This window comes from Chelonoidis abingdonii, chromosome 15 (genome assembly GCF_003597395.2).
Source record: "Chelonoidis abingdonii isolate Lonesome George chromosome 15, CheloAbing_2.0, whole genome shotgun sequence".
In the NCBI taxonomy this organism is placed as follows: domain Eukaryota; kingdom Metazoa; phylum Chordata; order Testudines; family Testudinidae; genus Chelonoidis; species Chelonoidis abingdonii.
Genome location: NC_133783.1, coordinates 42,539,113 through 42,555,435, shown reverse-complemented (window position 1 = coordinate 42,555,435; position 16,323 = coordinate 42,539,113). Strand labels below are relative to the sequence as shown.

Here is a 16,323-nt window from a genome sequence, read left to right as displayed (position 1 = left end):
AACCTCCAGTGAAGGAAAGGTTAACTGGATTATTAGGTATCAGCAGGGCCGGTGCAAGGATGTTTCGTGCCCTAGGTGAAACTTCCACCTTGCGCTCCCCTCCACCACAGCAGCCCCCCCCGTCCACCCTGAGGCGCCCCCCTTGGGGCAGCTCCCCATCCTCCACCCTGTGCCCTGAGGCACCCCCCCACCCCAGCTCACCCCTGCTCCACACACGAGCACCCTGAGCTCACTGTGGCTGCTTCACTTCTCCGGCCTCCCAGGCTTGAGGCGCCAATCAGCTTAGGTGCCGCAATCCTGGTAGGCGGGAGAAATGAAGCAGCCACGGTGTGCTTGGGGAGTAGGCGGGGCAGGGGTGAGCTGGGGCGGGGAGTTCCCCTGCATGCCGCCCCCCCCTTCATAAAATGCCCTGGGGATCCTTCAACTGGCAAGGCAAAGACCTGGCAAAATTCTCACATCCATGCGGCACACGTTTTTTTCACCCGCTTTGTAATGTGTGGCACGTGCGCATGCGTGTACACACACACATTTTCTCATTTCTTTGCTAACACCTCCAGGTTGTTGGCTCTATAAACCGTGTTGAGTTTGACAGGGCAAGAGGCTGTATGCCTGACATTTTTAGCATTATTTTGCCTCTTTCTTTCATTTAAAAATGGAGTGTTCTGAACTCTGGTGACTTTTATCACAAATATTGTAATCATAGAATATTAGTGTTGGAAGGGACCTCTGGAGGTCATCTAGTCCAACCCCCTGCTCAAAGGGCAGGACCAATTGCCAGACAGATTTTTACCCCAGTTCCCCAAATGGCTCCCTCAGGGATTGGGCTCACAACTCTGGGTTTAGCGGGCGAATGCTCAAACCACTGAGCTATCCCTCTCCCCAATATGAGCAGAGGAGACCAAGAGCTATACAACAAGGCACCACTGGGAGCAGAACCCAGGATCTCCTATGTACTAGACAGGTGCTTTAGCCAGTTAAGCCATGGTGCCTGCCTAATGTTTTTGTCTCTCTTAAAGCCCCAATTCCTGGATTCATGAGAATCTTGCCTTCTTTTTTTTTTCCTAAATGAAAGTTTCTAGCCCACATAGCTTCAGAGAAAAGCTGGAAAGTATAATTCAAGTGTAATCCCCAAAGGGTCACAGAACAGAAATTAAAGAGAAGAAATAGAAAATGAATTTTTTTTTAAAGCTCATTATTTTTAAACTGGTTTTGTGATTTTGGAGGCTTGACTCATGATTTTTGAACATTTTAATGCTGAAAATGTTAGGTAGCAGAGTTAATCGTTACTTTAGATTTTGCTTCTTTCTGTTGCTTGGTTCCTCTGCCTTTTTCCCCTGAAGTAGACTTAGTGACACTAGAAAATTCACAATGGATGTTGAAACCTCAATGAAGTGTTACATTATTAGGTTTTGAAATTTTGTTTGTGTCTCCTTACTTCCTTTACCAGCAACAGAATTAATGAAGCACAGTTGTTCACAGGCTTTATTGCCAAATGGTAAAGATCAAAATGCAGGCAATAAAATTTTATTCCTTCCCCAAGGAGGTTTAGCTGGACACTATTTTTGATATGTTACACTCTACCATACTTTTGTAATAGCTTTTTAACATGCAGAAGGTAAAGGCATTCAAACACACAATCATCACAAATGTGTCTGTTATCTAGTTTATGTAGCAAAGAAATCTTGTCTAACTTCTTCCTTTGAACTAAGTACAGAGCACAGCAGAGTCTGTTTGCTTAATTATCTTACCGATAGCCCTGGTTTTGGGTCACTTTTCTTTCATTACCTTGAGACAAACTTTTTTACTCCTTCTTCATACCATTTATCAGAAGGCATAGTTTCCACATGTGTATTTAGAGATGAATCTTGTTAAGATAGGTTTGACCAAGAAGCCTTCACTAGACGGCAGTATACAGTGTGGACCCAGTTTTCAGTCTTGGGATTCAAACTGGGAACTTACATCCTGTGTTTTGGGCACACATCCACTTACACACCTGAGAACAAAAATGTCTGTTTTATGCACTGTTAATTTGTGCATCCAAAGTGGGATATTGATATCTTAATAAGTTATCAACATTTAAAAACAGGGCTTTTTAAAAAGTGTTTGTGAAAATTGTCTGAGAGGTACCTATTAAAAATGTATAATTTGAGATTAATTTTATCACTAGTCTGATAGAGTTATAGTCATTTCATTTAGTAATAGAATTTCTGTGTCATTACCCATTACTGTTGAATTGTCACTTGTAATTTGAGGGATCACTAATATAGGAAGAGCACAGGTGACAGAGTTTGCAAGTAGATAAACTGTTTATTGCTCTGTTAATAATTATACTATGCACTTTTAAGGTGAAATTTGTTATAGTGTATCACCGTGCCTTTGTGGGTTACAACTGAGAATACCAAATTCAAGACAAACTGCCGAGAAATAGGGCAGACACCCTCCAAAACTGGTGGTTATTCTTCCATAAGATATACCAAACCAGCAACAAAAATAAACTTCTGTTTCACCCACACTGGCTAACAAGAAGTCAGAAAAGCAGTTTTCTTGGGCATCCCAGTCCTGAGTTGAACACACAGATACAAAACTTAAAGATGAGTGGTTATTTAAAACGAATTTAATCAAACAAAAGGGTTCTTCTGATCCCAAAGGACCAGCCACATTAACCAGGTCAATATCTAACTCAGATCTTAACCAATAATCACGCTGTTGCCAATCCTTTAGTATCATCAACGACTTAGATGTTGGCATAGAAAGTACGCTTATTAAGTTTGCAGATGATACCAAACTGGGAGGGATTGCAACTGCTTTGGAGGACAGGGTCAAAATTCAAAATGATCTGGACAAATTGGAGAAATGGTCTGAGGTAAACCGGATGAAGTTCAATAAAGACAAATGCAAAGTGCTCCACTTAGGAAGGAATAATCAGTTTCACACATACAGACTGGGAAGAGACTGTCTAGGAAGGAGTATGGCAGAAAGAGATCTAGGGGTCATAGTGGACCACAAGCTAAATATGAGTCAACAGTGTGATACTGTTGCAAAAAAAGCAAACGTGATTCTGGGATGCATTAACAGGTGTGTTGTAAACAAGACACGAGAAGTCATTCTTCCGCTCTACTCTGCGCTGGTTAGGCCTCAACTGGAGTATTGTGTCCAGTTCTGGGCACCGCATTTCAAGAAAGATGTGGAGAAATTGGAGAGGGTCCAGAGAAGAGCAACAAGAATGATTAAAGGTCTTGAGAACATGACCTATGAAGGAAGGCTGAAAGAATTGGGTTTATTTAGTTTGGAAAAGAGAAGACTGAGAGGGGACATGATAGCAGTTTTCAGGTATCTAAAAGGGTGTCATCAGGAGGAGGGAGAAAACTTGTTCACCTTAGCCTCTAAGGATAGAACAAGAAGCAATGGGCTTAAACTGCAGCAAGGGAGATTTAGGTTGGACATTAGGAAAAAGTTCCTAACTGTCAGGGTAGTTAAACACTGGAATAAATTGCCTAGGGAGGTTGTGGAATCTCCATCTCTGGAGATATTTAAGAGTAGGTTAGATAAATGTCTATCAGGGATGGTCTAGACAGTATTTGGTCCTGCCATGAGGGCAGGGGACTGGACTCGATGACCTCTGGAGGTCCCTTCCAGTCCTAGAGTCTATGAATCTATGAATCTAAAATCTGAAAGTTATTTATAAAAAGAAAGAAAGGTGAGAGTTAAAATTTGGTTAAAGGAATCAAATACATACAATAATTCCAGATTTCCTGGATTACGCTTGTAGCAGTGATGGAATAAACTATTGGCTTGTTAAGCAGTGGTGAGCTCCAGCCGGTTCGCACCAGTTCGTCGGAACCGGTTGTTAAATTTAGAAGCCTTTTTAGAACCAGTTGTTCCAGGAGCGGTTCTGGCCCGGCCCGGGGAGTCGGGCCCCGTGGCACCAGTCCCAGTGCCGGACAAGTGGCTCCGGCCTGTGAATCGGATCCCGCAGCGCTGGTCCCGGTGCCGGCCGAGCGGCTCCGGCCCAGCCTGGCCCGGGGAGTTGGGCCCCGTGGCTCCGGCCCCAGCCGAGCGGTTCGGGTTTGGCCCAGCCCAGGTAGTTGGGCCCCGTGGCGTCGGTCCCGGTGCCAGCCGAGGGGCTCCGGCCCAGCCTGGGGAATTGGGCCCCACGGTGCCGGTCCTGGTGCTGGCCAAGCAGCTCTGACCTGGCCCGGCCCGGTGAGTCGGGCCCTGTGGCATCAGTCCCGGTGCCGACTGAGCGGCTCCGGCCCAGCCCGGCTCGGTTCATGGAGTTGGGCTCCGTGGCGCCAGTCCCGGTGCCAGCCGAGCGGCTCCGGCCCAGCCCGGGGAGTCGGATCGTATGGCGCCGGTCCTGGTGCTGGCCGAGTGGCTCTGCCTGGCCCGGCCCAGTGAGTCAGATCCCGCGGCGCTGAGCAGACCCGGTCCCGGCCCCAGGCAGTGTGGTAAGGGGGCAGGGAGCAGGAAGGGGGGGTTCGGTGGATTGTGGGGGATGGATAGGGGGCGGTTAGAGGGCAAGGAACAGGGATTGAATGGGGGTAAGAATCCCGGGGGCAGTCAGGAAGGAGTAGGGGTTGGATGAGTGGTGGGGGCAGTCAGGGACAGAGAGATGGGGTGGTTGGATGGGGCAGGGGTCCTGGGGGGCCATCAAGAATGAGAGGAGGGGTTGGATGGGGCGGCAAGGGGACAGGGAAGGGGGGGAAAAGGTCAGGGTTCCCGGGGCGGGTGTCAAGGAATATGGGGGGTTGGATGGGGCACGACACCCGACCCCCCGGGGGAGGCACGATGCCCTCGTGAAATAAGGAGGAGGGAACCTGTTGTTAATATTTGGCAGCTCATCACTGTTGTTAAGTCTCGGTTGCTTCCAAATCATTGGGAGGTCCTCAGTCCTTTGGTTAGAATGCTCCCGTTAGTACAAGTTCATAGTCCAGAGATTTGAGCAGGAAAGAAGCAAAATGGAGATCGTTTCAGCACCTTTTATAACTTATCTCAAGTGAAGGGAAGCCCATTGTTCTCACTGTGGAAAATTACAGGTAGCAAGATGGGTCACATGGGCAGTCATATGTCCATGCATGATTTCGCTTAGTCATAGCAGGAAAGTCAATTAAGTGTCGATATGTGTCTCCCATGGTCCACTGTGAGTTAAGTGTTCCTTGATGAGCCACTTAACTTGAATAGTCTCTCCTGGATTTGCAGGCTAAATGTCTTGTGGGCTTTACCCCAGGAGCAAATATATTTGAAATATAGGTATAGACCCAGTGCTCATAACTTCAAATACAAAAATGATGCATGCAAATGCAGAATCATATTCAGCAAATCATAACCTTTCCATAGAAACCTTATTTGACATACTTTGTACAAGGTTTGTTGCAATTCTATAACAGTGGTAGCAACGATGATCTGCATGGTTATATTTTATCAGATAACGTCACATAGAGTGATGGTATTTCCTGACTTTTCCTCTTCACTGAGGTGGTAATTGTAAATAGAAAAACAGATATGTTACAGATGGTCAGTTCGGAACTTAAACGTAGACAAAACCACAACAGATGCAGATGAGCAACAATACCATCTTTATTGTTTGTCTGCAGAAATTACAGATTTGACAGCTACTTTCATACAACAGTTTTTAAGGTGGACTATTAAGATAGACTATTCACCTGTGAATCACTAGCTGTTACAGCAGAACATAACCATTTAGCACTTCATACAGTAGATATAAGTAATCACACAAATCTCTGGCCAGTGAGTAAGAGTCAGTGACTACCAAGAAATATGTCCTCTTAAAGGACAAACAACATTGTCATGGATGTGCTGCCATGGATTGCCAAGATGTGCCCACAGGTATAGGAGTATGTTCTGGCATATTCCTTGCACTCTGATGCCAAGGACAAGCTTTTGTTTTCTCTTCAGTGATATAATCTAGCTCAGGCCACAAAGTAACTTTTGGCATTTTTCCTTTGCATATAATTATAGAAGTATAACACTGGAAGGGACCTCACCAGGTCATCTAATCCAATCTCCTGCACTGAGGCAGGATTAAGTATTATTTAGAACCATCCCTGATAGGTGTTAGTCTAACCTGTTATTGAGAACCTCCAAAAACAGAGATTCAACAACCTCCTTATGTAATTTGTTCCTCTGCTTAACTACCCTTACATTAATGAAGTTTTTCCTAATGTATGACCTAAATCTCCCTTGCTGCAATTAAGCCCATTCCTACTTCTCCTGTCATCAGTGGTTCAGGAGAACAATTTATCACTCTCCTCTTTATAACAACCGTTTACGTACTTGAAGACTTATCATATCCTTCCCTCAGCCTCCTCTTCTGCAGATTAAACAATCCAATTTTTTTCAGTCTTTCTTTGTGTGGCACCCAGAATTGGATACAGTACTCCAGTTGGGGCCTTATCAGTGCTGAGAAGAGTGGAAGAATTACTTCTCATCTCTTGCTTACTACAATCCTGCTAATACATCCCTGAATGATGGTCACTTCTTTTGCAACTGTATTACCTTGTTGATTTATATTTAATTTGTGACCCACTACAACCTCAGATCCTTTTCTGCAGTACTCCTTCCTAGGCAGTCATTTCCCATTTTGTATTTGTGCAATTGATTATTCTTTCCTAAGTAGTGCTCTGCATTTGTCCTTACTGAATGTCACCATCTTTATTTCAGACAGTTTCTCCAGTTTGTCAAGAACATTTTGAATTGTAATCTTGTCCTCCAAAGTACTTGCAATCCCTCTAAGCTTGGTGGTATGCACAGATTCAGGACAGATCCCTGTGGTATGCCATTTGATATGCCCTTCCAGCTTGATTGTGAACTATTGATAACTACTTTCTGAATATGGTTTCCCAACTAGTTGTGCACCCACCTTATAGTAAATTCATCTAGACCAGTGGTGGGCAACCTGCGGCCCATCAGGCTAATCTGCTGGTGGTTCACCAGGCTATTTGTTTACATTTGCATGGCCCTCTGCAGCTCCCAGTGGCCATGGTTCGCTGTTCCCGGCCATGGGGAACTTCGAGCGGACCTGAGTAGAGACATCCAGGATTGGGTCTCCATCTGGAACAGGTGCTGGTGGAGGAGCCAAAATCAGTGTTGGCATTAGTGATCAGGCCTTCCAAAACCGTGCTATTTTATAAATAATTATATCATACTCTTTTACTTTGCCCTGCCCAGTGGGAAATGAAATCAGTATCTGTTATCTTAAAAGTTATGAGTAATAAAGCTAAGACCCCATAATATTTGCTGAGCCATGGTCATGTATATGTAATGCTGACAGACCCTGGTCGTCAGTGGGCAGGATTGAACCTGGGACCTCTGGAGCTAAATGCATGAGCCTCTACTAAATGCATGAGCCTATACTGCATGAGCTAAAAGCCATATGGCTGTTGGCTAAGGCTGTAGAGCACTCATTAATCTCTCTCTCTAAGTGGTCTCAGTGTCAATACAGCTAGGAGGTGTGTGGGTTTCATATACTCCATGATCATCAGCAAAGGTCCTTCGGCTGCTAACTAGTAGTAATCTGACATAGTAGCTGGGGCCAGTCTCTGTGGTGGATAATGATCACATGCACTAAGCCAGAGTGTGACGAATAAACATTCAGGCCATGTCTACACAAACACCTACAGTCTGGCAAGTTGGGGTGTAGATCTACAGTGCTCCACTGTGCTGTGCACTAACTGTCAGGTGGACCTTGCTGCTGTGCACTGAAAGTTTAGCAGTATGCACTGACATACTGCAAGGGTACAGGGTGGGGAGCTGTTTGTGTTGGAATTATTTTCAGCCAGCTCTATGAAATCGATGGCTATGGTCATCTGGAATAATACTACATAAAATCTCATTTTCCTGCTGTTTTCACATTCAGTACCAGATTGAAAAGCTATTTAATCTGCCTATTTTCTTACTTGTGAAGCCTTCACAGGCGAGTCTTCACTGAACTAGAAAAATATTAGCTAGAAAATTCTTTCCATGCTTGAATGGCAAAAATAATCTATACGAGTCTCTGTGTTGCCATATAATGTGACCTCTCCATCCTAGGGCAGTTAAAAATAGAATCTCACTTTTGTATTCTTCTGGAAACCAGATACAGGTTGACATTTTGGCCCCATGGAAATCAATGGCCAAATTCCTATCAACTTCAGTAAGACTAGGATTTCACCCAGTTTCCATCAAAGGTGATGTGAATGATTGATCTGTCAGGAGGTCAGATATTCATGTCCACTACTTCCCATCCAATTTATTCATTTTTTATTTTTGCTTTGTATAGTGTCTTTTTGCCAACTGGATTTTCCTCCTCTGTCAGTATAATGTGAGTTATGACTTTTCCTTCCTATGGGACACATCACATGCCTTCTGAAATACCAAATCAATATCAGCAAGAGAACAGCTATTAAAGAATTCTTAGCCTTTTTAAAAAACTCTGTAACATGCCTTTGCCCAAGCCCTCTATTTACACTTCATCTGTCTGATCACAAAGACCATTCAGTTCTGTAGGCTGATGAGTAATCCTTGAAAATAATGTAACTGACTCATGTTTTTTGGAACTGAAGTGTCCACTTTGATGCTTGCTGGTGCCAGGTGAAGACAATTGCGAACAATCACATGAGCCAAATACTCAGCAGAGCTCTGAAAAACTTCACATCTCTTTGTGAATTCTAACACTAACCCTCTGTTAGGTTGGATCAAGATTTTGCATGCTATGCTTCACTTGCGTGATTTTGGTTGGCTACACGGTGTAACGATTGGCTTCACAGTGATTTTCTCCTGCTATGCAGTTCTTCATTGAAAACAGAAGTATGTTTCAGTAACACACCAGTTAGATCCTTTCAACTGTGGCTTTCCTGGCAATTGCTGGCAAACTTGAAATCTTTTTAAGACACTGGCCCAGTTGAGATGGCTAATCATTCTTCAGCACAAAAAGTGGGAATGTTGTTTTTTCCATGGCGTTAAATCTACACCACCCAAATCCCCAGCATGGTCCCTAGGAACCCTATGAATGTCCACAGAACAACTCTGCAACATTCAGGAAAAGACTGAGTGTACCCTAATGTGCTCTATAAAGACTGTAATGTATTGCATCCTGATACAACCATTAATCCATTTTCTATATCTGCTTCCAGCCAAACTGGAGGGCCTTTAAAGTGGAGCTCACTTTCCCCTGGATCTGTGGGAAAGTCATTACATAATGAGGGTAGGTTTCTTCTCTCTCTAGTCGTCTTGCTCTGAGTTTAGGAAATGCTATACCTTCGTTACTTGTTTTTCTCATTTGCCAGTGCCAGTCTCTTACAGGCATGTTCTTCTGTCTGCAGGTGACTTCATCTTTGTGTTTCCAAATAAATAAATAAAAAGCATTTCAGGCCTTTATACCAATACATTGCTTCTCACTGAGCAAGTGTGCCACATGAGCAATATTCCTGAGTACCTTTGGTTTATCTTGAAAATTCTGCTGTCTTGTGCACTTTTTGTAAATGAATTCAGCACTTGGGATTTCCCTGCAGTAATTTCCACAGCCTTCTGGCATGTGAAACCATGCTCAGATACACACTATTTCTGTATTGCCTCCCTTTGTTCACCAGCCTATCATGAAAGGTGTCTTTTAAGACAGCATTGAGTTGACAGTAAGTCTGCTACAATTCAGTTGCAGCCCTCCCAAGTCTGCTACAATCTGTGCAATTATTTCCTCCCATTTCTTGGTTTCTTTTATGAAATGGAAAGCTCCAAGATTAACAGAGTGAAATTTTGCCTTCCATCATGCTCAGGAGAGTGGGTACAAACTGGTCTTTTGCATGGCATGTGCAGCTATAAACACAACGCTTTATGTAAGCACTCTGCTATTCCTTAATCTCATCAAATGTTTGGAAAACGTGCCAACACCTTTATTAGTGTCCGATGTCAATTGCTTTTCAAAGGTATTCAAGAGAAGTCATTGTAAGTGCTAAAACAGATTAGCTGAAGCTCCAATTGATAGAAGGTTTCTTTACTGACCATGTAAAGTAAAAGAGAAGTTTATCAACTGTAGAATTCGTCCCATACACTCATGGAAGCTCCAGCAGTTTACCTACTGATTCCACCTTTATCCCTGGCTTCATTTCAAGTTGAGGAACTGCACAAAGTTCTTCTTACAAGCTAATGTCTACTATTGTATGTGTTGAGTTTTTAACTTTAGCATCATGTTGCATTATACTGCTAACCTGCTGAAATGTATATTTCGGATAGGCCATGTGTAATGATAAATGTAATGTAGCCTATTTATTTATTTATTTTGAAGGGGACAACGTCCAAAATAAATACCAAATTCCATTGGGGTATTCATTGCACTAAATGCAGGAATTTTCAATAATCTACCAAGTTTTTTCTGTGTAGAACAATGGGCTTAATATATATCCTTATCGGGTAGTTACTGCTTGTTTCTTCCAGCTAGTCCTCCTCATCCTAGTACTCATCTCCATAGCAAGAAAGGACAATATGAAGTGGTAAATTAAGATGCAAGTGTGGCAAGTTGAGTCAATGTAAGTTTTGCCCTCATGCAGTGTGGATGTAAATTTTCATATGATCAATAGCAATATGTTCACCATGATGAATATATTGTATGATGGTATCAAAGGATTCAATTTAAGTAGACATCCACTTAGACCTAGTTAATCCAATTTCTGAAAGTCAAATGTCAATAGAATATTTCAAAATAACATAGAGCAGTGCTACCAGCTGCTTACTCCTTCAGATCAAAACAAGACAAAATCTAATTCAGAGTCTTCATAGGAAAGCAGCATGTGAATGTAATGCTTAACCATCTTGTAAAAGGCCGTTATGTGATTAGTTATCTAATCTAAGAATGGACCATGAGAGAATAGAGCAGCGTTCATGATGAACCTGTTAGTGTATTGAAACTGTTTGATAAATTGGCACAAAAAAGTAAGCATGTATCCTCACTATGTTTAGTATACTCATCGTCAAAGAATTTATAGAGGAGGTATGAGCAAGCGTGTAGAAGGAGAGAAAAGAAAATGTAAGATCATGCTTAATGACCTTTTTTATCTGCTTTGTCATACACTTATAGCTTTATTATTTTGAAAATTATTGTTGCAACCAAATCCATTAAGTTCTCAAGAACCTTTAGAAATGGATACAAGGACTAAGGAAAGGTTTTTAGCATTCACATTTATGCAATAGCTCTAATCAAGGAGTCATTCACATTCTTTGGTTTAAAAATATATTTTTGTTGTTTGCTTATTTGCCATGTTTCTTATGTTCTGATTTCTTTCTGATTGAGCCTTTTCTTTCCCTTATGCCTCATGTTATCTCACTGTATTTATCCTTCTTAAACTCTCATTCCCAAGATGAAGAAAATGTATTTTTGCTGATTGAGTTTTTTCTAAGTTTAGTAATTATTTTTTATATGTTGACACTTTAAAAGCATAAACTTGGATTATTCTTAAACATGAAGCTTTAAACTGTATCATAGTGCAGTGGGCTTACTGTCTGATACCCAAGGACAAAATTCAATGGATGTTTTATCTTTCCCTTAATTCTGTATAAGATAGTGGAAATGCATTGATTTTTCAGCATCTATTATTTTTTCCGTCCTTCTGTCTAACTAAGAATTAATCATTAATTAAAACATTCTTTAATAACCACAGTTGCATGTTTTTCTTGTCAATATAGGAACTCTTGTGCAGCACTTCATTGTTGTTTTGATGGAGTTTAGCTTTGCAGATTTCATATCGCTGCTGGTTGTTTAAGAATTTTGGCACCTAATTTGTGGTAACTGGGAGAGAGGAACTTCTAATGATTATAACAATCAGTGTGTCTTTCCTCTGAAGTTGGAGTTTTTGCTGTTGATCCTTAGCGTATGTCTAGACTACCTACCAGATTGGTGGGCAGCGACTGATCCAGTGGGGGTTGATTTTTTGTGTCTAGTCTAGACACGATAAATCGATCCCCGAGTGCTCTCCCGTCAACTCCTGTACCCTGCTGCCGCAAGAGGCGCAGGCGGAATCGACGGGGGAGCAGCAGCAGTCGACTGACCACAGTGAAGATACCGTGGTGAGTAGGTCTAAGTACGTCGACTTCAGCTTATTCACGTAGCTGAAGTTGCGTAACTTAGATCGATTCCTCTCCTCTCCCCTCGCCCCAGTGATGCTAGGTGGGGCCTCTAATGATTAGGGAAGGTTTGAGGAGGTTGGATCACACTCCTTGATTTTAGCAATAGAAGGGAGTGAAAGAACAGAAAACTGACAAACACCCCAAAAAATCTGACAAGAGGAAGTGGAATTGATCCCAGTTATTGTCCTGCCTCCCTTCCTGTAACCTCTGGATGCTCTTCTGCATGAGTTTAGAGTGAAGACAGTGGCATCATCCCCCTGAAAATCCACTGGAAAATTCCCAAGATAGTTGTTAATGCTGACTATGTCCTACCAGGGATGTCAGGGCAGCATTAACTCTTAATAAACCCTGTTGTTCTCTGTGAAACTTTCCCCTGGATGTCAGGAGAAAGGAGAGCCCTGCCACCTGTCTCTTCCCTGAGCTACTAAATCATTCCCACTGGAGGGCATGGAATGCAGAGGAAACCAGCAGCTTCAGGGCCACACAGTTTTCTACATTTTGGCCCTCCTTTGGATGGGGAGAGTGTATGAGCTGGCAGAGAAAGTATGTAACAGACTACTTACATTGCAGCATGCAGGTTGCAAAGAAACAGATCTTTCAGTCTATTCCGAGAAGTGATATCTTAGTATCTTAGGTTAGATATCATCAGTGGACACACTGAGCTGCTGAAAAGTGATCTTGAATATTACAATTTATTTTGGCAAATCCTAAGCAGTAATACAAACTAGTGTCAAAACTGAACACATAATAAAAAAAACAGAATGGTGTTTTGATTTAAATAAGTAACAAGCCATAATACTGAATTAATTGGCTTTACCTAAAATTCTTTATACCTCTTTCATTGGAAGTTAAACACTTCAGAGAATTGCTGCATAATTTTTGATAGGCATTACTCATAAAAATTAGCCTATGTAGCATAATACTGTGTGTAAGATATTGGAGCATATTGGTATGCCTGTGTGTGATTTGAGACCTTTGTCCTAGACTGTAGATATAGTGCCCTCTTCTGAACAAGTATATGGACAACTTGTATTTCCTGAGTTGATGAAAATGTTGCTACACTTGAAGTCTTCTTCCAAGTTCAGTGGAACAAAATGTTTCTCTTTTTATTCCTCTTCTCAACTGAGTAACATTGCTAATTGCAACACATTGCAAATGCAATGTCAGAGGAACAGTATGACAAAAACTCCTGGAATAATGAGAATCAGCTGCTGTTCCTAATCGGACATGAATACTGAATTTATCTGCTTATTGGATTGTTGTAAATATTGCTTGTCTCTAGGTGTCATGAGAACTGCAACAGTGGTCATTCAGTACAGAGGTGAATAACTTGTCTTTGTCATGGTCCAGGTTAAAGTGTGGCTGCATATGGAGAGTACTAGGCTAAACTTCTGCCTTGTACATTAATTTATATAAATTATACTACTTCCTCAAAAGTTTTATAGTCTGGGATTCTAAGAATGTTTTAAACAGCAGTTTAAACTGAAATAAATAATTATTAAAGTATTCACATCAGTCCAGATTTTTTTTCAGTTTAACAGCATTAATTCTTGTCTCCATTTGGTTTGTGGACCACCACAATTTCCAACAGACCATTGTCACATTTTAATCACTCTTGAGTATAGTGAAATAGGGATGGTAAGTAAGGTTGACCCCTGAATAGCATACGAGACAGCCCAGAGTAAGGCAGATACTGTGAAAATTATATAGTACCTTGTTATACAGTCAAGCGTCCTCAAAGAGATTACATTAGATGAATCTTACACTGAAACCAAAGACTTTATGTTGGTTAATGTCATGTTATTAATTATAACGATTACAGAGTTGTTAGAATTTTTCCATTGCCGATTACTGAAATTTTAGTCACTACTGTATAGTATTTTCTGTAATTCTATGACATTAGTGATTATCATTATGATGTGGCTTCCAGGTGGTTGTTTTGCAGTATTCCTCACTATTGTCATAATAACTTTAGGACATGTTGCAGAGATACACCATAGGGCTGTATCTCCCTGTGTAAATATATATGTTTTGCTGTTTGTGGGGAGGGGAGAAGTTGTGTGTAAGTTGTTCTTTTTTAAGTATGTATTTTAAGAAAGATTGATAACTGAATAATTCTGGAGTTTCATTTTATCCTGTAATTATTGAGATGATCAATGAACAGGGAACTGTAAAGAAAACTTCTACCTAACTCTAACGTTTTGGTTGAAGCTTTTTCCCAAGTCCAGATAGCACTCACAGCTGATGTAATATTTATGGGTCACAGCCCTTGACTCTGAGCTATGCACTTATACCCTTCCGCCAGTAAGTTTCTTTCCTGACTTTGTGTCTCATCTTCAGAGAGACAGGAAGTTTTCATAACTGATAGTGGAGCATTAATCCCTATCCATCTCTTATGCACCAGTTGACTGGGAAACACATTTTTTTCTGAAGCCAGTAAATCTGAACTTCTCTTTATTTGAAAGCCTTCAATTAAATTATTTTAAAGCTGCTAGATTTCAGCTGTTAATTTACAACTGTACATCTTCAAAAGGAAAATATTTTGAACCTTAATATCATAAGTCTCAGCAAATGGAGCTATTACTTTTACAGACATGTCAACCAGTTTTGCAGATAACCAGTAAATTGAACAGTGCAAGTGTAGTTCTTACTCTTTTCAAGTCTTGTGGCTTCACAATGACAAATAAACATTTCACTTTGATAATGCCTCCATTTTAAATAACTATGGGTAAAAGTGTATGTGTAAGTTTGCATCCTGTAGAAGATGTTACTTGAAGCTGAAGCCACCTGTTCCAAGGTGGTTGTTTTGGGTTGCTCAGAGTTGTACCAGCAACCCACAACTCTAAAGGGCTATTTGGCAGCTGTGAATCACTCCACCAGAGATGCCCCAGGCACATAGCCTTACTCCTGGCTATGCTCTTTACATAAAGGGTTAGGAGGTGTATCCACTGCACTGCTCTAGGATTCTGCCACACTGGGGAAATCCTTAGACAGAGATTGGCTTTGGGCAGACAGATCCATTGACTTACTGACCACTTTGCTTAGCTGATCAGTACAAAATGTAGGGGTATTGTAACGCTTGGTCCATTGTTTATACTCTGTGAATCAGTGCCGGGAGGGACCATTAGATCAGTGGTTTTCAAACTTTGGATCACAACTGAGTACTGGGTCGCAGAATGCAAGGCACTGGGTCACCTTATTCAGTACCCAGGGACCCTGGTTGCCAGCCAGTAAAAACTAATAGTCCCTACCTGTCTCTACTGGGTGCGCTGCACCCCAGAAGCGGGCAGCAGCAGGTCCGGCTCCTAGGCAGGAGGGCCACGTGGCTCTGCGCGTTGCCCCTGCCCTGAGCACTGGCTGGGTGGATGGTGCCTGTGGGCAAGAGCCACGTGGAACTGCTTGCATGCCTCTACCTAGAAGCCGGACCTGCCTCTGCACTGCAGCTGCACCACTGACCAGGAACTGCCAGAAGTAAGCCCATGCCCCACCCCTGGAGCCCCCTCCTCTACCCCAAACTCCTCATTCTTGACCCCACCCCAGAGTCTTCACCCCCAGCCCTGACCCCCCTCCTCCAGCCCAATGTCTTTCCCCAGCCCAGAGCTCCCTCCCACAGCATGAACCCTTCATTCCTGGATCTACCTCACAGCCCTTACCCCCGTACCCTAGCCCTGAGCCCCCTCCCACACCCAAATCCCTCATCCTCAGCTCTGTTGGGTCGCGGGCATCAATAAGTTTCTTCAACTGGGTCGCCAGAAAAAAAGTTTGGGAAACCCACTGCATTAGATCATCTAGTTTGACCTCTTGTATAACATATACTATTCAATTTTTGTCTGTTAGTCGCTCTTTGACTAAAGCATATCTACCCAGAAAGACGTCCAGTAGTGTTTAGAAGCCATCATGAGATGGAGAATCCACCAGTTTCCATCGTACTTTGTTCTAGGGGTTAATCATCTCTACTGTTAAAAATGAGTGTTTTATTTCTTATTTTAGTTAGTCTAGCTTCAGCTGCCAGCCATTGGTTCTTGTTATGCTTTTCTCTGCTAAGATCCTTGCTATTGTTTCCTTATAGGTTCTTGTACCACAGTGGGCACTCTTACTTTGGGGTGCTGCCCCTTCTCTCAGGGGCAGACTGCAGTCTGAAGTGGCCACACATCATCGGCAAGGGGGTTTGGACCTGCTGCCTTTCCAGCCCCAGCTGCCTCCCTGCAG

General features: G+C 42.4%; 1 protein-coding gene across 2 annotated transcripts in view; it reads left to right on the top strand.

Moving 5' to 3' along the window:
- Window positions 1-16,323, top strand: part of PTPRE (protein tyrosine phosphatase receptor type E) — a 131,077-nt gene that overhangs the window by 23,361 nt on the left and 91,393 nt on the right. The gene's annotated exons all lie outside the window — the stretch shown is intronic.